Raw genomic sequence first — 27301 nt, 5'->3', positions numbered from 1 at the left:
ATAAAAGCGGCCATTCAACCCTTGGATGAGAAAGTGGAAATGCTCCACACGGAAACCACAGACAATACCAAAGAGATTATCTCACTCACGACCCACTCATGACTGAGAGGCTAGTCATCAGGACCAACACTTACAACGCGTCGAGCAAAACCTAGCTACCAATCTAGCCGAGCTAGCCAAGATTCAAGCTAAGCTAGGAGTCTCACTGGGGGAATGTAACGCGTGCGGAGGTTCACACTATTTCCCCCCGATCCCCTCCCTGCTGAACAGGCGTCCCGACCGACCGACCAGTAGGAATTGCAGTTTACAACGACCAGGACACGTGTAGCCTTTCTCCAACGTGTCCGCGTTTCCGGGTTGCCGCTTTGCGCTCTGATTGGCCGCTGACCTACGCTAGTACGCCCCCCTCGCTATGAGCGTAGCAGGAGGACGGACGCTGAAATCGAACAGCTGTTAGCGCGATATACCTTTGTCCTCACAAGTATTCTGCCAGGGAACTTATGGACACGACAATAGTAATAAGTAATAACATTCTGCAATGTTAAATAACGTTTATCCATTCAACTAGCGGTACTAGGTAGCTAGCCTAGCCGCAATGCTATGCTCGATCCCATTCACGTTAGCATGTAAGCTAACAACAGCGTTAGTTCAGCTAAAGGGGCTATCGTATCAACATAGGTTTCGAGAACGGCGGCTATGGCGCTAACAGCTGTTCGATTTCAGCGTCCGTCCTCCTGCTACGCTCATAGCGAGGGGGGCGTACTAGCGTAGGTCAGCAGCCAATCAGAGCGCAAAACGGCAACCCGGAAACGCGGACGCGTTGGAGAAAGGCTACACGTGACCAGGACACATACCCTGCCGGCTTCCCACCCGCTAACACTGCCAATTGTGTTAGTAGGGACGACTGACCAAGCCTGAGGTACCGCTGACAGCTGGATTCGATCCCAGAGTCTCTGCGGTGTGCATTCTCCACTGCGCTACCCAGGGCACCCATAGGGCTGTGGGAACATAGGGCCTCATTTTGAGAGAGATCTTGGAAATGTAGGAACATAGGGCTGTGGGAACATAGGGTCTAATCTTTTGTGAAAAATAAATCTTAGAAATGTGGGAACATAGGGCTGTGGGATCATTGGGCTGTGGGAACATAGGGCAGACCCTGTGAAAGACGGAATAACATAAGAATTGTCGGTATACCAGAGGACACTGAAGGAACCCATACATCAAGCTTGATATGCAAGCTACAATGGCTAACATGTTTTAGGTTGGTTAATAGTAGATGGCGCTTGGGTGGATAACAATTATTGCTTTTGCCAGGCAGTGTCTCGACAGCGCTCTGCTGTCCGACACGCAACATGTAACAAATTACCATATAATAAATTAGTAGTTTGATTATGTCTTATGGTGTATATTATGTGGAGCACGTATGTGCTCCGTATATATATATATATATATATTTGTAATGTGTACACATAGGGGTCATGTCTGCTTCATATGTGCTGTGGAAACGTTCGGTTCACTTGACTGTTTTGGTTATTTTAAGACTAGTGGGGGTGTTTAACTCTTTAACTCATTATGTTATGGGGGAGTGGGGGAGGGGTGTCCACATGAATCTATGATCCCAATAGAAATGAATGTGAGTCATTGGGGTCAAGGGGATAGGAACTAGATTAGGGCTAAGTACGGTTTTAAACGAATATATAAGGCTAACCCATAAGGAGCAGGGTAGAATATAGATGTAGAGATGTAGAGATACTCCAACACCTCGATTAGAAAATGTCAATTACGATTTGGTCCTATCATCTCCCATGTGATTCAGACATGGCGTAACGCACAGAGGTCTTGTACTATCAAGTGCCCATGGCACCTCGACTCTCCAATATTTCATAACCAACAATTACTTGTTGGGCATAAACCCATTAACAACCCTCAGTGGGAAAGGAAGGGAGTCCACACTCCGGGGGATGTTTATGATATGACATTTCAAGACCTGAGAGATTTTTATGACCTTCCCGGCTCTTCCTTCTTCTTTTATTTACAACTAAGAGCGGCGCTCAGGGCGCATGGGGTCAGCCACTACATCCACACCCTTTTTTTAAACCCATCGGAGACAGAACAACCTCAAGGGGCTTCGTTTCAGATTTCTATACACTCTTACTCGAGTCCACATACAAGAACCTCCCATTAGATATAATTTGGCGGGAAGACATTCCAGAACTGGACCCTGAGTTTGATTGGGATGATGTCTGGAGTAATATTATACTGGCCTCCTGTAACCCCAATCACCAACAAGTACACTTTAATTATATTCATAGAACATATCTCACACCTAGGAAACTGTGTATGATGGGTTTGGTGGCTGACTCTCAGTGCACTCTGGTGGCCACTGGCACTTATATGCACATGTTTTGGGAATGTCCACCGGTGGCTTGATTTTGGAAAACCATAACCACTAAGCTTTTTTTATGTGACCTAATAATTCCACTATCCGCAACAACACTACTCCTGAATGATATCGCCCAGCTGCCGGCTCCCATACAACAAAAGAGAATCATCTTAGCGGGAGTTACAGCAGCCAAAAAACTGAAAGCTACAGTATGAGATGGAAACAACCCGAAAAACGTACAATAATCAATTGGGCTGTATTGGGATTGCCCACCAGTGGCCCGCTTCTGGAGGTCAATAACGGACAAACTTTCAGATCTGTGTGGCTTAACTATCCCATTCACAGCTGTTACGCTACTCCTGAACGATATAACAACACTACCCGCGTCCGTACAACTGAAAAGGGTTGTCCTAGCGGGCGTCACAGCAGCGAAGAAGCTAATAGCATTGAGGTGGAAGGAGCCTGAGAAGCTCACAGTGATTAACTGGTCCCTAACACTGTTGGATGTGATTTATCTTGAGATATCCACGGCGCGGGTGATTGGGGTAGGGCAGGCTGGGATTGACCTGTGGTTCGCAGCAGCTGAGAAGGTCAGGACCGCCGTGTGCGGCTGAGCGGGGTTGGGGTCAGTGGCGGCCGCCACTGGGGGGCGCTAGGGTGCCGCCCCCCCTTCAGGCCCTGCCTGGTTATATGAGAGTAGAACAAGAATAAGTATCTTTTTGTTTTTTGTTTTATAGCCCTATAAATAATATAAACATGTTTAAAATGAATAATATTTACTCATTTTAAGTATGTTTGTATTTCCAATGCACAATATAACGTTATTATCGCAATTAAAAAACACTCGTTTTCCAGAGCAGGAAGTGACATCACGTTTTTTTTATTTTTTTTATTTTTTCGTATTTCTCGGCCCGGGCTATACGCGATAGCGCTCTGAGTGCGCGTCACAGTTTGATCGCTGTATCCGTCACAGCCAATCAGTGCATAACGCGTTGTGCGTTGAAATATGACTATTATGTTGGAATCTGGGCGCGATTTGAAGCGGTCTAGCCAGTAGCGTCAAGAATATCTGTAGCCGCATTTCGCGGAGACGCTCTCTGATTGGCCGACGCCAGTATTTTTTTCCGTAGCAGAATTTCACAGAGACGATCTCTGATTGGCCGAATCCAATTTCTAATGTTCCAATTCTAGGTTATTCCGGCTAGGTTGGTTCCTAGGTTGGTCGGTGGAGATAGTTGTGTTGTTGTGAGAATGATGCAGGCAGCTGTTTGTCTTAGACGAGCGTGCCGTGACTGCAAGTTCTTTAGACTGTTAAGCTTAGGCACTCTTTCAAAGTTGGTTAAGGTTAGAGTTTGTCTTAGAGCATGGCGATAGAACGCCAGGTAGTTTGCAGTCTGTTCGAGCGGAAATGGACAAAGGAATGTACTTGTGTTGTGCTAACGAGCTAACACTTGGCTAACAAGCTATATGGCGGATGTAGTCTGGAGACAGACTACAGTGGACAGTGGTCTGGAATACATCATCAGTGGATTATACATGTTTATCAAGCTCTCCTGCCCTGGACGTTTCAACTAAACAGTGAGTCTCTCTCTCTCTCTCTCTCTCTCTCTCTCTCTCTCTCTCTCTCTCTCTCTCTCTCTCTCTCTCTCTCTCTCTCTCTCTCTCTCTCTCTCTCTCTCTCTCTCTGTGGTTAACGTTAACGTTTGTAAATAGTTTTTTTTAGGAGCAGTACTGTTAGGCTACTGCTGGCCATTCATGAAGCGAGACATTGCTGATTGTTTATTTATTTTATAACACAAGACTATGACTACCAACTGCCTAGCCAGCCGTGTATCAATCTTGGATGCAATAATAACGTTACGTCGTTACCACACTGACTATGTCGATGGCTCATTGATTTAACTACTGCAGCTCTCTCGGATTGAAAATATGTGGATTATGGCTTGTTCAATATCGTCTATGTTTGAATGAATGAATGAATGAGAACTTTATTAACAGATTGCAGAATGGGTACAATACAGTACGGCTCAATACACACAATTGTTAAGGGGATGCAGACCAGAGAAAGACGTTTGTCTTGTTTACATCAGGGTCCCAGATTTTCGATTCATATCCATAGTTTAATAGCTAGCCTTGGCTCGTTTAACAATATGCAAAATATATGTACAGCCCTGTACTCATACTGAAGTTATTCTTGGTATATAATAGGTCTGATTGTGTAACGAATCGATTCCACGTCGCGCTGTGTGTGAGAGAGAGAAGGAGAGAGGGAGAGATGTTTGGTATAGCGCCCCTAGTGGCGAAGTACCCACCGGCCGCCACTGGTTGGGGTGCTTGTTCGGGGGAGTCCGGCGGTCTCATGGGAGGGGGAGGAGGAAATGTCTTGTCTGTCTTGTCTTTTGTTATGTCTTGAATTTAACTGGGGATTTATTGGGGGGCAGCTATTTAGCTATTTCTTCACTATTTGGTCATTTATTAGATAGCCCCCCTTGAAACATTGAAACCTTGAAACCTTGAAATTTTGAAATTTTGAAATTTGAAATTTAAAAAGGTTGAACTTCTTTTCTTTTTGTCTTTATAATTTATAAATTGTTATTTCTGTATTATTATTGTTTTTGTTATTTTCCTGTGAAGTTCTGTGTATTGTGATTGTGGTTGATGTGTTGTCTTGTTTCATGTAATTAAAAATAAATTTGATAAAAAAAAAAAAACATTCTTAAATGTCATTTATTTTGAGATCTCCACTGCTCGGGTAATTAGAGGTAGAGAATCCAACATTGGTTTGTGGGCGTCGACAGCTGAGAGAGTAAAATCAATGATCTAGCGGCGAAGCGGGTCGGGATGTTGGTCCTGAGGGGTATACACATTTTATTTTTATATTCTGTTTTTATTATTTCTATTTTATTGTCATTATTGTTATTATTATTATTATTATTATTATTGCTGTTATTGTCCTGTGAAGTCTTGTTTATTATTATTGTTACTGTATTGTGTTGTGTCTTGTTTCATGTGGGAGAAAAAAGAAAATAAAGAAACTTTCATCACAAATGGGTCTACTTCCAAAGAAAAGAGTCACCAGTCACCTTCAGGTATGAACAATGAACCACTTGCTAGGTTAGCTTATATTTATTATTATGCTAGACGATTAGCATGGTGGTTGGCTAGCTATGACATAATATGACTAACACTGTAACATGGATGGAGCTTGTACTGAAAGATAGTTCTGTAATGTCATTAAACAGCAACCTCTAGACAAAAGAGCCCCGCTTGGTATTACACTTTTTGTTTTGGTCTGATGTGGGTTGGAGTTTAGTAACTTATTATACTGTGAATATCTCCAGACCTCTCTTGCTAGAGCCTGGTGTTATGTCCAGCAGTAGCAACCTCTCCCCTATACCCATTGAATTCCAACCCACACATCAGACAAAAACTAAAAACATAAACAAAGTGGCGCAATAGATACTCGTTTGCCTAGAAGCCACTGTTTGACAACATTACAGATTCTACCTTTAAAGTGCAGTGAAGAACACATTCATTGAAGGATTACAGCAGATGGACGTGGTGGATCTGAGAACCAACTGCAATATGGGACCATTAGTGTAGCCTACAAGCTTCTATTTCCTCTCAGCCCAGCAGTCTGACAACCTTCTAGGATTTGTGTGAGCGATAAACAGAGCATACCTCAACAGGCCATAGATTCCAGGTAATTTGCTCCAATAATGAGGTGAACCCCAGGGTGGCCGTTGAAGAGTTGCTACAACAACGCCGACTGCAGTTCACATAGACAACTGTCAAAACGTTAAAATAAGACGCATCCTCAACTTTTAACAGCCCCTTTATGTCATAACCTTGGTGGGGGAAATGAGAGCCACTAAGCACTTTATAGGGAGCGTGCGTCGGATCCTGGGAGACGGCATCTCTCTGATCTACAGCAATCTATCGATTCACGGAGCTTGTCCAATCAATAGAGGAGAAGAGAGGAGAGGAAACAACATTAGAGGAGACGATAGCCTACTTAAGAACCTCAAAGGACGGAGGAGGGCGGGGGGTACCGACATTATTGTACATGTGTTGATAAGACAGATAGGTGGATTCCTCATGGACACAGACCTGGACGCGTCGTCCATTTTGCCACGGAAATAAATGGAAAAAGCCATGTATCATATCTTGGGATGAACAGGAATGTAATGAGAAAAAAACGTACAGAAGCTGGTTGAGATGAGATATGCGATATGAGATACAGGCTGTGAAGTATAGCCTCTGTGCTGGGTGGGATTGAGTCATCTGTGTTAAGTGGACCTTACGATATAATGCAGTAAGCAGTATGACTGGGCGCTTTATACGGAATAGAAGCATAAAGCTCAGGATGGAGTGTGTAACACACTGTGGTGAAACACAGTAATTAGACTCTGACAGATTCAGAAGCTGAACAGAGTAGATACGCTGTGCCTCCTGATTGAGGTTTAGCTTTATTTTTTTTTTATTTTTTTTTATGCACCAGACATTTCTCATTACCCTTCTGTTCCAATCAGGATTTTAAAAGTAATCAAATTCAGCACAAAAGTTACTTGACAAACAAAGCTATTACAAGACGTTCATTTCAAAGCCTGAATAATTCAAGCATATGTGCATTTTGGTGATTTCTTTTTACCTGAATCCTACCGTTCTGTTGTGAGGAAGACATCTGATGATCGGACATAAAACTTGCCAACGTATACTGTGGCTTGAGGGCCCAATACCCTATATCCCCAATTATTTTCAACTGTAGCAGGGACCTGCACAGGACTTTAGAGGGGCAGGTGCTCAAAGGCTGAAAATGGCACTATACCTGTGTGTCTTTTAACCGAGCGTGTGTAGCGCGCAAACCCGATTTTTAAGGGCCCTTTTCGGGCGGGGGGCCCCCTTTTTATGCTTTTTGGGTTTTTTTTGTTATGGTTTGTAAACAACCCCAACAGCATGGCACAGACAGGTAGTTCAGAGTTAGCCAAAAACCAGGGCGTATTTATTTACAAAACAGAAATTAGCGAAAACAACAAAAAGCACAAGAGGAGAAAATGTTCTTGGCAGAGTTGTCTGCGGCTCTGCAGCTCGTCTTCAGAGCAGAGACGGCACTGTGGCGTTGCGCCTCTGACTCTGCGGCTCTGCAGCTACTTGACGATCCACTCGGGAAAACAGAGAGAGAGATAATGTCAACAAGACGAGCGAACGGAATACAATGCAGTCCAGAATTGTTTAGCTGAGTCAGTAACAACAACAAGCGGCTCCTCTTCAGTGTTACCCAAACACACAAAAAACAGAAAGGTCCCGAGTCCAGGAAAATGCGAGAAAAAAAGTATCCAAAAAAAGTACGTTCCAAAACTCACCAAGACGCAATTGCGCAAAGCGGGCAACGAGGCACAGATCCAACGGATGGCAGAGCAAAGCAACAGCATCGACTTCCATAGACGTCCTGGAGAGAAACAGACGAGGAACAACACGGGAGCGGAACAAGCAGCAGCCAATCCAAATCCAAAACGACCCGACACAGAACGTTAGTAAAAACCAGAGTATATAAGGGCTCCACCGAGCTGATTAGAACTCACTTCAGGTGCGCGAAGGTAATTGGTACCTTGAAGCGTGCGGAATCGGACCAATCCTCACAGTACCCCCCCCCCTCCACGGGAGCCACCCGGCAACCTGCCCGGCCTCGGCCTCCCCGGATGGGACCGATGGAAGTCGGTGACCAGGGCGGGGTCCATGATGAGCTGGCGGGAGACCCAGCTCCGTTCCTCCGGACCGTATCCCTCCCAGTCCACCAGGTACTGGAACCCCCGTCCCCGCCGTCGGACGTCCATGAGCTGACGGACCTTCCACTGGGGGTGTCCGTCCACCATCTCGGGAGGAGGCGGATCTGGAGCAGGAGGCATCAGGGGACTGAGAGAGACAGGTTTAACCCGGGACACATGGAAAACGGGGTGAATGCGCATGGACGCAGGAAGCTTAAGACTCACCGCCGCGGGACTGAGCACCTTCAGGATCTCAAAAGGGCCGACGAACCGGGGGTTAAGCTTCTTGGCCGAGGATCGAAGCGGAAGATCCTTGGCGGACAACCATACCCTCTGCCCAGGGTGGTACGTCGGCGCAGGGATCCGGCGTCAGTCAGCTCCACGACTGGCGCGCTCCGATGACCCGAGCAGCGCAGTCCTGGTGATCTCCCAGACCTGACGACACCGGTCGAGATGATCCTGCACGGAGGGAACTGCCACTTCCGACTCCTGTGCAGGGAAAAGAGGGGGTTGGTAGCCCAGGGATACCTCGAATGGCGAGAGGCCGGTGGCAGAACTGACCAGGGAGTTGATGGCGTACTCGACCTAGGGAAGGAACCGGCTCCAGGAAGCGGGTCTCTCGGCGGCAACACAACGGAGAGCAGACTCCACGCTCTGGTTCATCCTCTCTGTTTGTCCGTTGGTCTGGGGATGATAACCAGACGAAAGACTGACAGTTGCCCCCAATCCCTTGCAAAAGGCCCGCCATACCTGGGAAGTGAACTGGGGACCCCGGTCCGAGACGACGTCCTGGGGGAAACCATGGAGGCGGAACACGTGGCCTGTCAGGAGGTCCGCTGTCTCGGAAACTGAGGGAAGCTTGGGAAGGGCCACGAGGTGAACCCCCTTGCTGAACCGATCCACCACAGTCAGAAGGCACGTGTTTCCCTGGGACGATGGAAGACCCGTGACGAAGTCCAACGCCACATGGGACCAAGGGCGCCTCGGAATGGGAAGTGGCTGTAATAGCCCGGATGGTGCCTGGTGGGAGGCCTTGCTGCGGGCGCAGACCGTGCAGGCCAGAACAAACTCCTTGACGTCGTTCCTCATGGTGGGCCACCAGAATCGACGAGCCAGGAAGGAGAAAGTGCGATGAACGCCGGGGTGGCAGGCAAACCGGCTGGTATGGCCCCATTGGAGAACCCGGGACCGGACCGAGTCGGGGACGAAGAGGCGACGAACGGGTACGTTGCTGGGAGCGGGATGGAAACGTAGGGCACGCCTGACCACGGTTTCGATGCCCAAGGTGACCACTCCCACCACCCTGGCCTCTGGGAGGATGGGAGTCGGATCCTCAGTGGTTGGAGCCCCCTTGGAGTGTAACCGGGACAGAGAGTCGGCCTTCGTGTTGCGGGACCCAGGGCGAAAGGTCAGCGAGAAGTCGAACCGACTGAGGAAGCTGGCCCACCTTGCCTGCCGGCCGTTGAGGCGCTTGGATGCACGGATGTACGTCAAGTTCTCATGGTCCGTCCAAATGGTGAACGGTTCCTCGGCCCCCTCCAGCCAATGACGCCACTCCTCCAAGGCAGCCACTACCGCCAGCAGCTCCCGGTTGCCAATGTCATAGTTCCTCTTGGCAGGAAGGAAACGACGTGAGTAGAAAGCGCACGGATGGACCTTCTGGTCCGTCGCCGACCGCTGAGACAAGATAGCCCCTAGTCCAGTATCCGAGGCGTCCACCCCCACAATGAACTGCCTCTTGGGGTCTGGGTGGAGCAAGACCGGGGCGGTGGTGAACCTCTTCTTGAGGGAACGGAACGCAGCGCAGGCCCCTGGAGACCAGACAAACGGCAGGGAGGGAGAGGTCAGCCTGGTAAGTGGTTCCGCCACCTGGCTGTAGTTCCAGATGAATCTCCGGTAGAAGTTTGCGAACCCGAGGAAGCTCTGTAGCTCCTTCCGAGAGGTGGGTTCCGGCCACTCCTCCACGGCCCGGATCTTGCGAGGGTCAGCTCGGGTCAGGCCGCTTTCCACGATGAAGCCTAGGTAATCGACGGAGTCGGAGTGGAAACGGCACTTCTCTGCCTTAACGAAGAGCCGATTGTGGAGGAGGCGCTCCAGCACACGGCGGACATGCTGGACGTGTTCCTCGAGGGTCTTGGAGAAGATGAGGATGTCGTCCAGGTATACAACCACAAACTCCTCGAGCATGTCACGGAGGACGTCGTTCATGAGCGCCTGGAATACCGCCGGAGCGTTGGTGAGGCCGAACGGCATCACCAGGTACTCGTAATGACCCCTGGGGGTCTTGAAGGCGGCCTTCCATTCATCGCCCTCTCGGATACAGACCAGATGGTAGGCACTCCGGAGGTCCAGTTTGGTGAAGACGGTAGCCTGGGTGAGGGGCTCGAAGGTGGAGTTCATGAGAGGAAGAGGATACTTGTTCTTAATGGTGATCTCGTTGAGTTGGCGATAGTCAATGCAGGGTCGAAGGTCTCCATCCTTCTTCCCAACAAAAAAGAAACCGGCCGCCACCGGGGAGGAAGAGGGCCGAATGAGGCCTGCTGCCAAGGACTCAGAGATGTACTTCTCCATCGCTGCCTTCTCAGGGACGGTCAGACTGTAGAGGCGGCTGCCGGGAAGGGGGGCCCCTGAGCGGAGGTCGATGGCACAGTCGTAAGGCCGGTGAGGTGGAAGGGCCAGAGCCCGGGACTTGCTGAAAACCTCCCCGAGGTCGTGGTACTCGGGGGGAATAGTTGAGAGGTCCGGGGGCGGCACACAAGGGGAACTCCGGGGCGAAGGACTGGACGCCGCCTGAAGACTCTGGGCATGGCAGGAGGAGCTCCACCCCCTGATGGTGCCGGAGGACCAGGCGATGTGGGGCTCATGCAGCGCGAGCCAGGGCCGACCCAGGACTACTGGGACAAGAGGGGATCTGGTAATAAAAAACTGGAGTCTCTCAACGTGGTTACCAGCAATGGTGAGGAGGACAGGACAGGTGCGTTGAGTGATGTCAGCCAGGCGGTGCTGATCCAGCGCGAAAACCTCCAAGGGCCTCTCGAGGTCCTCAAGTGGAATGTTGGCCTGGGTGGCAAACTCAACGTCCAGGAAACTCTCATCAGCACCTGAGTCAATGAGTGCCTCCACCGTCGCCCGTTGGTCCGCCCAGGCTAGGGTGACGCTCGTCAGACGGTTAGGTGGTGCAAGGGTGTGGGAACAGGAAAAACGGCTCGCCAGGATCTCCCGGGGTCCCGGCGAGCCTGGTCTTTTGGCCGGGTAGGGCAATTGGAGATACGGTGCCCATCCCGGCCGCAGTAGAGGCAAAGGCCGGACCTGAGCCTGGACTCCCGTTCAGCCTGGCTAAGGTGTGTGCGTCCCAGCTGCATGGGTTCTTCCTCGGTCACAGACCGGGAGGGGAAAGGACCACCAGTCGCGGAGGGGGCAGAACGGACAGCAGTACTGTCACGAGTACGGGGGGTCTGGGGAACATCTGGGGGTCCCAGTCGGGCTCTCTCACGCCTTCTCTCCCGGAGGCGTCCGTCGATGCGAATAGCGAGGCTGATTAGGCCCTCGAGAGAATCGGGCTCCTCTCGGGTCGCGAGCTGGTCCCTTACAGCGTCGTTGAGCCCCCTCAGGAAGGTGAGATGAAGCGCCCGATCGTTCCAACCGCTCTCGGTTGCGGCCAGTCTGAACTCCAGCGCGTAGTCGGTGACACTGCCACTGCCCTGCCGGAAGGTGCCCAACCGAGCTCCTGGGTCCTGGCCACGAGCTGGGTGGTGGAAAACCCTTCGGAGCTCTGCCACGAAGTCTGGGTAGGAGAAACAAAAATCAGCCCTCATAGACCAGGAAGCAGTAACCCACTGTGCTGCTCGGCCTGTGAGCAGGTTAGTCATGTAAGCTACTCGGGCTCCCTCTGACGTAAATCGGCTGGGTTGATGAAGGAAAACCAACTCACATTGCATGATGAATGTGGCACAATCCTCGAAGTTACCGTCGAACAAACGTGGTTCGGAGAGACGGGGCTCCCGAGGTGCGAGGTCGGGAGGTGCAGGGTCTGTCGCGGCTGCGGGTGGTGATCTGGCTGGGACTCCTGGGACAGGTGGGGTTAAAAGCAGGGTGTTAAATGCTGCACTGAGAGCCTATAGCTGGTGCAGAATATCAGCCTGCTGATTACCCTGGGTTGTCTGCTGGGTGGCCAGAGTATTAAGAGACTCCTGAATAGGCTGGACCTGGGCCCGGAGGTCCTGCACAGCAGCCGCAGCCGCACCTAACTGTTGGGTGTGGTCGTTGGTTAACTCGATCTGGACCGCCAACGCTGCCCTAACTCTGTCTGTGTCGGCTGGGGTCGACATGTTCGCGTCGTAATGTTATGGTTTGTAAACAACCCCAACAGCACGGCACAGACAGGTAGTTCAGAGTTAGCCAAAAACCAGGCCGTATTTATTTACAAAACAGAAATGAGCGAAAACAACAAAAAGCACAAGGGGAGAAAATGTTCTTAGCAGAGTTGTCTGCGGCTCTGCAGCTCGTCTTCAGAGCAGAGACGGCACTGTGGCGTTGCGCCTCTGACTCTGCGGCTCTGCAGCTACTTGACGATCCACTCGGGAAAACAGAGAGAGAGATAATGTCAACAAGACGAGCGAACGGAATACAATGCAGTCCAGAATTGTTTAGCTGAGTCAGTAACAACAACAAGCGGCTCCTCTTCAGTGTTACCCAAACACACAAAAAACAGAAAGGTCCCGAGTCCAGGAAAATGCGAGAAAAACAGAGTATCCAAAAAAAGTACGTTCCAAAACTCACCAAGACGCAATAGACCTGTCTCAAACCCTGCCCCTTTTCTTGATCCTCCAATCACAGCTGTCGCTTACCTCGGACTTCCTCGTACAAACAAAGTTTGTACGAGGAAGTCCGAGGTAAGCGACAGCTGTGATTGGAGGATCAAGAAAAGTGGCAAGGTTTTGAGACAGGTCCATTGCGCAAAGCGGGCAACGAGGCACAGATCCAACGGATGGCAGAGCAAAGCAACAGCGGCGACTTCCATAGACGTCCTGGAGAGAAACAGACGAGGAACAACACGGGAGCGGAACAAGCAGCAGCCAGTGGTAATCCAAAACGACCCGACACAGAACGTTAGGAACACCAGAGTATATAAGGGCTCCACCGAGCTGATTAGAACTCACTTCAGGTGCGCGAAGGTAATTGGTACCTTGAAGCGTGCGGAATCGGACCAATCCTCACAGTTTTGGTGATCAAATATTGAATATTGAACTATAATAATCAGTGCAGGAGCTCACTTATCCTTGAAAGACACTTTTATCACTGACTTAAAAGGCCCATACATCTCCATAAATGTTCAGGGGGGAGGGAATAAGTGCTTACCCTACAGACCCCAAGAAGTGCTGTATATTCTGTATTGTTTAATATAAATGCCTTTTTTATTCAAATCCCGATTTGTATTTGAGATTCCCAAATCCCATCGGACTTGACTTCTTCGTGTCCCTCAATGAGTGTAATACCAGCATTCAACTGTATGCGCCACAGTGGTTTCTATCATCATCATCATCATCATCACCACCCACGCTATGCATAAAATATAGGTCCGTGGAGAGGCACGCTGAGGAGGCCGTGCAAACTGCAATGGAATATGGGGCCCAATATGGGAGCACATTTCCCCTTTTTTTTTTAAAGCAGCTGAGTAGGTATTGATATGTGTTGAAAGAAATATATAGCTGCTGACTTGTAATTCATGATAAATACCAATAGTGTCAATTAGCATATTCATAGATCCTTGAATTTTTTATGACGGTAAAGGTTTAATTTTTAATGATGCTGCTAAGTAATTTTCAGTAGTTGATTGATTGGGAAAAAAACATTTATCCAAATTGTTATTTAATATGGAAAACTTTTAAGGGTTTAAAATACATCTGGAGGGGATCTTTAAAAACACAACCAATACTACCAATTTCCACAGTCCATCTGTCATGCTATAATTTTTCATAATTCATTAAGCGTTTAAGAGCTGTTATACGCTCTCTCTGTTTGACATTTTACCCTCTACCAGAGAATAATACAGAGTCTGAAAGCGTCTCCCCTAAAATACTAAAATATTACATTAGGGTAAATAAATATCTACTGCAATTAGCTCATATTCTGTGATGAGGGGCTCCATATTTTTACCACGAATCAGCGAGAGTAGAGATGCAAAGCAGGTCATTGTATGAGGATTCCATTATGGCACTAAGAGTTTCGCTCCGTCTAAATCAGGCAAGCTGACATACCTAATAGAGAAAAACAAAGTGAGCTAGTTTATGAAGCAGCTAATGTGTTCCGTATAATTCAGGTTGGAGGCCTGGGTCTATGGCCGTCTACCCTATTCAAGTGAATGGTTCACACTTTTCAACATGCTCCCCATTTATATACATTTACATTTAGATATTTAGCTGACGGTGCACAATGACAAATTGTGAACAAAAAGTAAGCAAGAGGGTAGTAGGTTCCCGGACAGAGAAGACAGACACAACAGGTGCACAAAAAAGTGACAACCTTTATTTCACAATATCAGAAATGAACAGCACAAAAAAAGAGGGAAATGTCCCTTTTTTAAATTGGAGATAATAAGAGAAATCTTATGGCAATGTTGGTGAATGAGACCCAATGCTCGCGACACACTCGGTTACTCCATACATTTACTGTACAAACATGCAACAAAACATATACACTCTCAGCGACCTGCCTGGGGTTATAGGGGGAAATACTGCCACAGGCACAAGGACTTCCCCTTCACCTACTACTAGTGAGGTACCTCGGGCGTCCACACACACTAGCAAGGCGTTGAACAAGGCTACACACACAAGGGAGCTAAAATACTATAGAATAAAATAATTGTACCTGATCTCAGTGTTCGAATTATGTGGGGGCCAATGGGGGCTCAGCCCCCATAGATAGAGTCTGAGCCCCCATAGTCAACAATACCTGTGGGGGTCTCTCAAAAAATGTATATAATTTTTTTTTTTACATATATTTTTTTTTCTATGTACGAATTAGTATTATTTATGTTACATAAATAAATTTTTAATAGATTATATTTGTATTTTCAGTTTTTAAAATAACCGAGTAATTAATGTTGTGGAATAGGCTGCGTTTCACCTCCAAGTCGCTATGTGTCGCCCATGAGCGTGTCTAACGCTACTCCAACCCATTTGGTGAAGAAGAAGCAGCCAGCTTAACGTTATGTAACGTTAAACAGTAGGCTGCCCAGGGCCCATGGTCCTCATGTCCTGCAACTGCGACTCAAGTAAAAAGTAAACAGTGCCGCCGAAAATAAATGCTTAACCCGCCACAAGGCTGTACAAGGCTGGACAGCTTTGTCTTTATAAAAAGGCCAAAGACTAGTTAAAGACTTTGACTAATGCTGTTAGCGCAGCAGCTAGCATTGATTGATTGATTGATTTAGCAGCGCTACTGGTTGACAGTGCTAGTAGTGTTAGCCCTGCTCCTGTGCTGCTCAACCACCACAATGCTGGGGACCGAGTCAGTGGACCTTTTGGAAAACTAAATACAGCTGGTTATTTGCCAAGGAGGTAAATGGAGGTAAATGATGCTGTTAAGTGCCATACAACTATTTATTTTCCATTCGATTTTTTTGTTAGTTTTTGATTTATAATATAAACAAATAAATGTTCATTCAAGTTCATAAATTTGGTCTCATTTTTCAAATTAAATTGTTGTATTATTTGATCAGATGCTAAATGCAAATAAGTATGGCATTATATATCAGAGGTGAGTAATAAAATTAACAAATATTGATGGTTAAGAATGAGACTGAATAATGACATCACACAATAGTCTAATGATTATTGATTGATTGAAAACTGTAACATATTGCAGAATGAGCACAATACAGTACGGCTCAATACACACAATTGTTAAAGGGGTGCAGACCAGAGAAAGACTTTAGTCTTGTTTACATCAGGGTCCCCCATTTTCAATTCATAATGACATTTATGACATATACACAGATATATATCATGACATTGATGACATACATGATGACATACAGATATACAGTACTGTTACATTTGTGACATACAATATATACAAATATACAGTACTGTTAAACAGAGATCCTAACAGAAAATATATATATACGAGGGGGAGAAAACTGTACATTAGGAGGGGGTGGGAGGGAGGGTTTGGACATTTATGGGGGCCAGTTTAATTAGTTTTCATTTGTATTAGACTCTAATCCTAATGAGATATTCCTCTAAATATGACTTCGAAAACGGCCAAAATGTCTGGAAAAGAAGAGTAAAAAAAAAAATCAGGGGGCCCCCATAGCTCTCAGGTGATAACTCGAACCCTGCCTGATCTACAAAACAATAAAGGTGGGGGAACGGGGAAAAGCACAAACTCGGGTGAGACAGCCACTAAGGACAGGGAGGGGAAATAAAACGCAGCTGACCCTGGGTCAGCGAACAACAGCCCAAAGGCAAATACTGTATAGCCACAGCTAACCCAATTATTCTGGGTTATCACGAGGGAACTGGTGTGTAACAGAAGTGGAGATGAATCCCAGGCCAATGCATTCGGCTGGTTCTGCTGTAGCGTGGTGTGCCTGCGAGGTGGTTGATGTTAGCATTGAAGAAGATGAAGAACTGAACATAGCGGGGGGAACAGGCAGCCTTTCAGAGCACTTCACGGTCAGGCCCCTATCTACATCACAGAACTCATCCATCCCTACACCAACACCCGCTCACTCAGATCTGCCGATCAGCACCTCCTAGTGATCCCCAGGACCAGGCTAAAAACAAGGGGTGATCGAGCCTTCGAGGTGACAGCACCAAGGCTCTGGAACGCTCTCCCCCTGGACCTGCGAACTGCCCCCTCTGAGAACTCTTTTAAAAAACAACTAAAAACACATTTGTTCAGGCAGGCTTTTGATCACACATAGACGCCTTTTTCTTGTCCTCACTGTTCTATAGTGTTGTTTTAATTAGTGACTCATGATTTTATCCAAATTCTTTTATTCTACTTTTTCTATCTGGTTTCACTGTTTTTAACTGCTGTTTGTCTGTCATTTATTTCTGATTTTGTTTTTATTGTGTTTTTATATTAAGCTGTAGTGTAAAGCACCCTGTGCATTCATGCTGTGAAGGGTGCTATATAAATAAAGGTCATTCATTCATTAATTTTGTCATGAGACGTCCTTGTGGGATTAGTCTGACAACAATCCATAGGTCCTTCCTGGTCCTGCAGGTGCCGGCCCAATACATCATTGTGATCCTATAGGGAAACTTGAAAGGACAGAAAGGGAGGGGAGAAAGGCAGGCACAAAAACAAAACCAGTCAATCCAAGTGGAAGAGACACAGTCCAGATCCTCCCCCCAATTAGTCAGAATTCCCATAGTTGACTGTCTCAATAGGCACATACCCTGGTCCTGAAAGATAGATCCAGTTCATTCACAAACATTTTTGAATATAGCAGGGGTCCTGTCAACTTGTGACAATAGTAGCATAGTACATAGTAATATAGACAGAATGGTAGGTAGTAGGGATGAGCCTGAATCCAAATATGAATTCAAGAAAGCATGGATAATGAGATGGACATCGTTTTTTATACTAGAATATGCTCGTTATTATCTGGACAAATATGTTTTTGTTATGAGCTCCATTGATGCAGTGCACTCCACCTAGGCACCACCATTGTGTTTGCTGTCAAAACCGACCTGTAAAACTGCCCTGTCTCTTTGTTTGGACCCAAGAAAATACTGAATAAAACCACTAATCGCAAGTTTTTTTTTCTTTCTTCCCTTCCTCTGTTCCCTTCTCCAGACACACACCTTTCCAAAAAATTATTAAACATATTTACACTACTGCAAATCAAACCGCAGCCCCTATCTGCTTCTGGCTGCCCTTGGAGGGAAGGACGAAGGGATCGGTTAAACGCAGAGAGGAACATTTCATCGGCGACACAATTTTTTTTTGTATGTGTGTGTATCTGTGTGTGCTGCCCAACGCATGTGTGTGTCACTGCATGACGACATTGTCAATGTGTGCAATGAATAAAGACTTCTTCAAAGTCCAGTTTAATTAATAATTTACTTTCCTCACAGACAACCATGAAAAATACCTGTAACAACTTTAGCATTCCCAGAACCTCTCTGACCTTCCTCTTGCTTTTTTTTTTGTCTTTTGGAATGGATTTCACAGCAAATTGTACAGGTTTTTAAATGTAAAATTAAATAAATAGCTAGGAAAAGCTGCAGACAAGAGGGCAACCACTGAGATAAGTGAACAGAGGCCATTTGGAAGTGCTTGTGTTTTCATTGAGTCAGATGAAAAACACACATAAGCACAAAACAGCAACTTCTACCTAGACGCCAAGAGGTCATTTGTGTGCACCATTCAGTGGACACGAAAACAGATACAAATATGATGTACTTTGTAAGTTGGCATGTTACAAATTTTGATAATAAAAATGGAAAGAAACACTCTTCTGTACTCGCTTTGACATTCATTTATCACCAAGGCTTCAGCTTCTAGCTTTCATCACAGTGTCATAATGTGAAATGTGGGTGATAAATAAATGTCATGGCAAGTGTGCAACTTTCCTCCCTGTTCTATTGTTTAGTGATTTAGGTGCCACTACTGTACATCTTCTATTGTTTAGTGATATACGTGCCAGTACCTTGCTAGGAGTGCTTGCTTTCATTTCCTGGAAGTATTTTGGGGGAATTCAGTTCCAGCTTTCTCCATTAACTTCCATGTAGTCCTTTGTGTAGCCCCTTTCGTGACTGTGATGCACTGAGTGAATCCACAGTCCCTTGCTCCTCCATTGGAAAATCCCATAATTAACTCTGAAGAACTGGTCCTCCGCGAAATGCTCGTTGTACAAGTATCGCAGATAAATTTCAACGTTTCTCACAGTTGCACGAGGGTTTCGGACAGAGAAACGCAATGGTTTGAAAGCTCGGCTAATAAACATTTAAAATAATTTGTATAAACTGGTCAACACTGGGGCGGTCAGGTGGCGTGGCGGAGATTGCGCTCGTCACCAATGCAAGAGGCTGCGGTCTCGACTCCCGGAGTCAGCATTGCTTGAGGCTTGGGCTGATCGCTATACTAACACGTTTGGCTGGGTTAGGGGGAGGGCAAGTCATGGGTGTGAATCTGGCCTTGTGGACAGCGACGCCTACAGGTCAGGTCTGGGCGCTTGCTCAGCGGAGGCAGGACTTGATGAAGGCAGCGTGACCTCCCACGCGTTACACTTCACCAATGAGAGTCCTCGCTGCCAGGTGAAAAAATAGTCACTGGCTGTCGCCGCGCGTGTCAGAGGAAGCGTGCGGATGACTTCAGGGTTCCCTTGCACTGACCAGTAGGAGAACATGCGCACAACAACCAGGTAGGGGAGGGGTGGAATTGGCACAACAACTAAATTGGGACGGGGAGAAAAACAGAGAACAAATTGGAGAAAGAGAGGATACAATTTCATTTTTTTAAAGACTGGTCAACACAGCTTTATTTTTGGCATTGGGTGCCTGATGCGCATGCGCTGTGATCACAGCGCAGGCGCATCAGGCAGCTAAAGCCGTTTTGAGCAGTGTTGACCAGTTTATAAAAATTATTTAAAATGTTTATTAGCAACGCCGAGATTTCGAACCATTGCGTATCTCTGTCCGAAACCCTCGTGCAACTGTGAGTACCTTTGAAATTTCTCTGCGATACTTGTACAACAAGCGTTTCGCGGAGGACCAGTTCTTCAGAGTTAATTATGGGATTTTCCAATCGAGGAGCAAGGGACTGTGGATTCACTCGGTGCATCACAGTCACGAAAAGGGCTATCCTTGGACCTTGGACACCTTTTTACCATCAAAGACTTGAGACTTCCATTTGAGACTTCCGTGTTTTTTAGTTTTTAAATCCTTTATTTAACCAGATTAATCACATTAATATTTCCATCTCTTTTTTCAAGTGGGCCCTGGCCAAGAATACAGAAAGCATACAGAAAATGTTCACATATAGAACAACATTAAAACAAATACAAATAAATAGAGGAAACGTATTTTCTGGACAGCACTGCAGAGGGTGGTGAAAACCGCCCAACGCATCACCGGTACATCATTCCCTGCAATTGAGACTATCCAACACAAACGGTGTCAGAGGAAGACACACAGTATTGAAGACACACAGTATTGTCAAGTACACCTATCACCCCAATCACTGACTGTTTGCCCTCCTTCCCTCTGGGAGGCGCTATAGGAATCTTTGGTCCAAGTCAAACAGGCTCCGGAACAGCTTCTTCCCCTCAGCTGTCATCTCACTGAAATTGAACTTGTATCACTGTACATAATAATACTGTACAACATATTAGCATAATTATTCTAACTAACTCTAAATAACGTTTTGTTATATATATATATATGTAGCAGTCTGGAAAATATGGTATATTATTCAGAACTGCTGACTGTGTTTATATCCCTTTTTGTACACAAAGACATTCTAACTAGTGTCATTGATTCACACGAACAATGACACAAACGTCCCCGTTCCAAGAGCATGTGAATACGGATCATAAATGACAGTATTGATTCATATTTTACAGTGCGTCTCCCCGTGTGACTGGCAGGCGGGACCAGCAGGGGGCAGTAGCAGGCAGAGAGTGGCGGAGAGAGCTGAGAGATGATAAAGAGAGGAGTGCAGCGGAAGTCGCTCTCTTCTCGGCAGTGAACTTGACCACGAGAAGTCACGTCTAACGGGGGAGCTCTAGACAGCCCCGTTGCTGACGTTTATGCCGGAGAGCCCCGTGGAACCGTGACGGGTGATAGGAAGTACTGGCTAGTGGAGACGATATCCTAGCAGTACCAGTGTTATGATATTACGAACATTAAGTGCAGAGTCGGGCACTAAGAGTCGAGTTATACCTAGTTACAGTGAGCGGTATAAGTAGCGTGCGGCTAAGGTTCACAGTAGCATTGCTCGTGTTATACCTAGTTACAGTGACGGTATAGTCTGCGTGCCAGAGACGTACGGGACATCCAAGCAGTCTGCCCGGGCGTCAACAGCTGTCTGCACCGGAGAGCAGCAGCACACCCTGCCCCAGGCTGCCTGCAAGACACGGGGAGTTCTTTACCACCGGCAGAGTTCGCCCAGCACCAGCTCAGCCAGCACGGCCTCTCTGCTATAGCTCCGCCTGCTAGCCCCTGCGGCGCGAGTGTTCGACGCCATCTTGCCTCCCGGACAACAGTGGAGTGACGAGGCGGCCATTTCGGATGAGTACAAACGAGCATTGATGCTCCCGACTCCATATACAGTATACAGTGTGGTGCTGCCCGCGGGCGAAGTTAACGTTGTTAACCACAGTTCAATAGGGGTACCCCAGACAATATATACCGGTATTAGCATAGGACTTTTGCAAGGTATTTTGTGGGCTCACTCTTTTATTTTATTCCTTTTCTTTGAGCGTGATAAGGCGTGTATTTCCTAAATAATTCCCGTTCTGTGAATCCCTTTATTCTCTTCCCTATGCTTCCCCCTTCCTTCCCCATATTCTCAACCGGGGACAGTAAGAGTGTAATTCCTTAAAGAAGGTGAATACTGTGGTCCGCCCAGACGTGGGCAGCGTTTAGTCTGGGTACCTGAGAGCACTTGGTGCCTGTGTGTGATACTGTAATTGACTTATGCTAATAATTCATGCCAGTAATTATTGTATGGATACCCATGGTGCAGTAATCACCAGCCGTAGCTTTGTTGTAACCAGGCTGAGTTACAATACAGTCATCCAGAGCGGGAGCACTGTGTGTGTCTTTCATTATTTCTAACCCTAACCCTAACCCTTTGCTACGGGTAATATATGTAATCGTAACCCCTTGCTATTCTACCTTTTCCATTGTAAGGGTTCTGGTCGTCTCACTAAGGGAGGGTACTGCTTGCGGGGGGAACCCAGTTATTTCTCTACCATCCGGTCAGTAGGTGTGGGAGGGAAAAAGGGGCAACTGTGGAGGGTGAGGGTGTGTTGGGGAGTACTGCGGACTACTCCAGAGAGAGGGAGGAAGACCAGAGTACCGGACCAGGTTTGTAAACCCTGGGCCTCATTCACCCCCACTACCAGCCTCCAGTTGACGCTCCGGACCCCAAAGACGGAGGTGCAGCTGGCCAGGGTGCTACTGTGTCTCGCTACCTATTGACCGCACCCCACAGTTCCCACGAAGCAGGGATAATCCACCCTGCTACATTTGGCGTCACGAACAGGATCAACATCCTACTCCACTCCCTTGTAAGTGACGACCCAGAGACCTGAGATGTCGGACAACGACACCCCGAAGCCCGATGCCAAAGCCGGGCCGTCCCGGGTGACGCAAGGAGGTGACTCGCCGCCCCCGCTCAAAGAGGAAGAGGGGGGAGCCGAGACGGTGCAGACCTTGACCGCCGAAGTGGAGTTCCTAAAGGGTCAACTCCAAGACCAGGCGGAAGCCCTAGACCACCAACACGAACAACTGGAGCAGGCCAGGCACAGAGAGTCGCGTGCCTTGGCCCAAGCCATGATCCAACAGCTTCCTCCAGCGCCCCTCCCAGTGGTGTACGTCCAACGAGAGCGGAAGTGCAGCGAATTTGGAGGGGGGAAAGAGAGAGGAGAGCCGCTGGTGGACGACTGGATCCGAGACATGAAGGTGCATTTTCGGAGCAGCAGAGTGCCCGGTGACGAACAGGCGGAGTTCGTACAGCAGCATCTAAAGGGCGCGGCTAAACGGACAGTGCGCTTCGTGCTAGAAGGGACCGCCCCGGAGCCGGACGCCGTGTTCCGGGTGCTGCAGGAGACGTACGGAGACAAGACCTCGGTCAGTGAACGCCTGAGAGAGTTCCTCGACCGCCGACAAGGAGATGGCGAGACCGTGAGGGAGTTTGCGTATGATCTACAGGAACAGATGCGTCGCATACAGGGCCGGGAACCCCAACGAGTCGCGGATCCTGCCGCCCGGCTGCAGGAGCAGTTTGTGGTAGGCCTGAAGGATGGGATGCTGCGACGGGAGATGAAGAAGTCCATAAAAGAGAACGGAGAGCAGACGTTTCTCGAATTGATGATGGCGGCGATAGACTGGTCGGAGGAGGAGATGGTCCTGCCCCCCAATAGGGGTGGCGCCCAGGCCCTGGTCCACGCCGCAGCCGCAGAAGGACGAGAGGCCCCGATGAGCGGAGACGCAATACAGGGAGCTTTTAAGCGGCTCTTCGCAGGGCAAGAGCGGCTGGACGCACGTCAGGAGCAACTCTTCCAGGCCGTCCAACAGACGCGGGACGCGACCCAGAGAGGCGGCCCCGGACGGCGACGCAGAGACGACGCGCCCGCCGCTAAGCGGGAACTGCCCCGCCGGGACGAAGAGGGCAGGTTGATTTGCTATGCCTGCAATCAGCCGGGCCACATCAGCAGGGAGTGCCCCCGCCACGCCAGCGAGCCCCACCCAGCCCCTGCCCCCACCCCCGAAGTTCCGGGCTCGTCAGGGGACCGACCCGGATCCCGAAGGGCAGTCAACGGCGTCGTAACCGGAGTCGCCGACTCGGCCGCAGGGGGCACTAAGACGCAAGACATGGGGGAATGTCTCACCTTAGACGTCCAGATTGACGGGGTCGAGACCTGCTGCCTCTTCGACACCGGCGCCGAAGTCACCACCATGACCGAAAGCCACTTCCGCAGACACTTCCCGCGGTCGCGGTTGACCCCCTCCAACTGGATCACTCTCTTCGCCGCCAACGGGTTGGAGATCCCAGTGGTGGGGTGTCTCTACGCCGAAGTGAAGTGCCTGGATATGACATTTCCGGGGAAATGCATATTCATACTAAAAGACGATCCAGGCCGAGTGGCCACAGGAGACGCTATCCCGGGACTTCTGGGCATGAACGTGCTCGGCGGGGTAGATGGCCTGTTCAAGGGGATCAAGGGGATGCGGCCGGCGAGCCGAAGACGTGTCGACGCGGGGAGCGTCGCCATCCGCCGTGTGGTCGCCGCCATGGCCCAGGAAGCCCGAGAGTGTATCGCCCCGGGAAGGATGGGGTACGTCAAAGTGGCCGGCAGGGAACCAGTGGTCATTCCCCCGCACAGCGAAGTGGTCGTCCCAGGCCGTTGTGAGACGACAGCGGGGATGCGGCGTCCCGTGATGATAGAGCACACGCCGAGGGCCAACCTGCCTCCCGGACTATTGGTGGCGAACGTGGTGGCATACGCCCGACAGGGGAGAGTGCCTGTGCGGGTGTTGAACCCGACCAACGTCGAGATGGTGCTCCGACCCCGGGCCAGGTTGGCAGAGATCCACTGCCCCCGTCAGGTACGGCCTAAGGAGAGAGTGACCGTGGAGGAAGTGGAAGGAGGCGTCCGAGTGACGGCGATTCAGACTCGGGACCGCCCGCCAGAGGCGGAGCCGGACGGGAAGACCCGCGGGCTCGCCGTGGACGTACAGGCGAACCTGCAGGATCTCACACCGGCCCAAGTGAGCCGGCTGAATCAAGTATTGGAGAAACACAAGGCGGTGTTCTCCGTGGACGACGGGGACTATGGCTACACAACCACGGTCACACACTACGTTCCCACTGGTGACGCACACCCGGTCAAGCAACGGCACCGCCGAATACCGCCCCACGTGTTCCAAGAAGTAAAGAGACACGTGCAAGATCTGGTGGACCTGGGTGTCCTGGTAGAGAGCTGCAGTCCGTGGGCGTCACCAGCCGTGATCGTCATAAAGAAAGACGGCTCCGTGCGGTTCTGCTGCGATTACCGCCGCCTAAATAACGTGACACACCGGGATGCCTACCCCCTACCTCGTATCGAGGAGTCCCTAGACGCCTTGGGGCAGGCCAAGATCTTCTCCTCGCTCGATCTCACCGCCGGCTACTTCCAGGTGGCGGTGAAAGAGGAAGACCAAGAGAAGACGGCTGTCACGACGCCCTTCGGCCTCTACCAGTGGACTCGTATGCCCTTCGGACTGTGTAACGCACCCGCGACGTTCCAGCGGTTGATGACCGCCGTGCTGGGGGACCTGGCCTTCGACGTCCTACTCGTCTACCTAGACGACGTCTTGGTGTTCGCCAGCGACTTCGAGAGCCACTGTCAGAAGCTGGACCTGGTGTTTGGACGGCTTCGGGAGCATGGACTCAAACTCAAGCCCCGGAAGTGCTTCCTTCTGAAGACCGAAGTCAAGTTCCTGGGACACGTCGTCTCCGCGGCCGGCATACAGGTCGACACCGACAAAGTGAAGGCGTTGGAGGACTGGCCGGCGCCACGCTCAGCGAAGGAAGTGAGGCAGGTGATCGGGTTCCTGTCCTATTATCGGCGGTTCGTGCCCCACTTCGCCCAGGTGGCCCAGCCACTGCACGCCCTGATGGGGAAAGAAAAAAAGGGGTTCGCCAAGGGCCGGCCCGAGGCCTTCAAGTGGACGCCGCAGTGTCAGACGGCCTTCGACCATCTGCGGCAGTGCCTCTTGACACCCCCGGTGCTGGCCTACCCCGACCTCCAGCTCCCCTTCATAGTGACCACCGACGGGAGTTACTTGGGACTGGGAGCGGTACTCAGTCAGGAACAGGAGGGCGTGGAGCGAGTCATCGCCTTTGCGAGCCGAGGCCTGCGTGGGTCCGAAAGGAATGACCAAAATTATAGTGCGTTCAAGCTGGAACTCCTCGCCCTGAAGTGGGCGGTCACCGAGAAGTTCAGAGACCTCCTGATGTACGCCCAGTTCACCGTGATCACCGACCACAACCCGTTGAGACACCTCGGCACGGCCAACCTGGGAGCAGTGGAGCAGCGGTGGAACGCTCAGCTCGCGGAGTATGACTTCGTGGTGCACTACAAACCTGGTCGACTCAACCAGAACGCAGACGCTCTGTCTCGCATGCCGATGCGATCAGAACCCGAAGTGGAAGACACTGAGAAAGACTTCCTAATGATAGCCGCGGCTGGCACCCACACCCGTCAGGGTCTCCAGGAACGGGCCGTTCCATTGTCCGTCCCCGCCCCAGTCGCCCGCGAGGGCTACGTCATGGTCCCAGCGGAGGAAGTGCGGGCCCTGCTGTGCCCTGGGAGACCGACAGAGACGCGGGAGGTCTCGAGTGTCGGCGCACGACGGATAGCGGCACAGAAGGGGAACAGCGGATATGACTGGGCGGAAATGCGACAGCTCCAGGCGGACGATCCCGAGTTGGGTCCGGTGTGGCGGGCGGTGGCACAGGGGGTCCCCCCCACTAAAGTACAGCTGAAGGAAGGAGACCCGAAACTCCGCAAGTTATACGGGCAGTGGGAACGATTCCGTCTGCATCAGCAAGTGCTGTTTCGGCGCGTAAGCGATCCCCGGGATGGAGAGGAGGTTCTCCAGCTGGTGGTGCCCACAGCCCTGCGAAGGAGGATCTACGAGACCCAGCACGAAGACGCGGGACACTACGGGGGACAGGGGACGGTGGTCCTGATGAGGCGAAGTTACTACTGGATCGGAATGGCAGAAGAGGTGAAGCAATGGGTGAAGCGATGCAAGCGATGTGCATTAGCCCGCGACGTGTTCCCTAAAGCCCAGGCCCAGATGACCTGCACTAACGTGACGGCACCCATGGAGGTCCTGGCCATGGACTTCACCGTGTTGGAGAGGTCGGTGGGTGGCTACGAGAACGTACTGGTGCTGACCGATATGTTTACCAGATTCACTATTGCCGTACCGACCAAAGACCAGACTGCGAAGACCACCGCCGCTGCCATCATCAAGTACTGGTTCGTGTACTACGGTTGCCCTGCCCGACTCCATGCCGATCAAGGGCGAAATTTCGAGTCGAGCGTCATCAAGGAGCTCTGCCGACTGTATGGGATTTCAAAGAGCCGCACCACGCCCTACCATCCCCAGGGGAATGGGCAGTGCGAGAGATTCAATCGGACAATGCACGACATGCTGCGTAGTCTGCCCGCAGAGAAGAAGCGGGACTGGAAGGAGTACCTACCCGAGTTGGTACTTACATACAATTGCCACGAACACTCCTCCACTGGATACTCTCCCTTCTACCTGCTCTTCGGGAGGGACGCTAGGATGCCCCGAGATGTCCTAGGGGGCAGAGACGTCATTGAGGAGGGGGCGGCAGACCTAGATGAGTGGGTGCAGAGTCACCACGAGCGACTAAAGGCCGCCGCGGAGGCCGCTGAGGCCACGGCGAAGCA

The sequence above is a fragment of the Notolepis coatsorum genome (genome assembly GCF_963971535.1).
Source record: "Notolepis coatsorum genome assembly, chromosome: 20".
NCBI lineage: Eukaryota > Metazoa > Chordata > Actinopteri > Aulopiformes > Paralepididae > Notolepis > Notolepis coatsorum.
The sequence above is the reverse complement of the archived record's forward strand: the minus strand, read 5'-3'. Positions refer to the sequence as shown.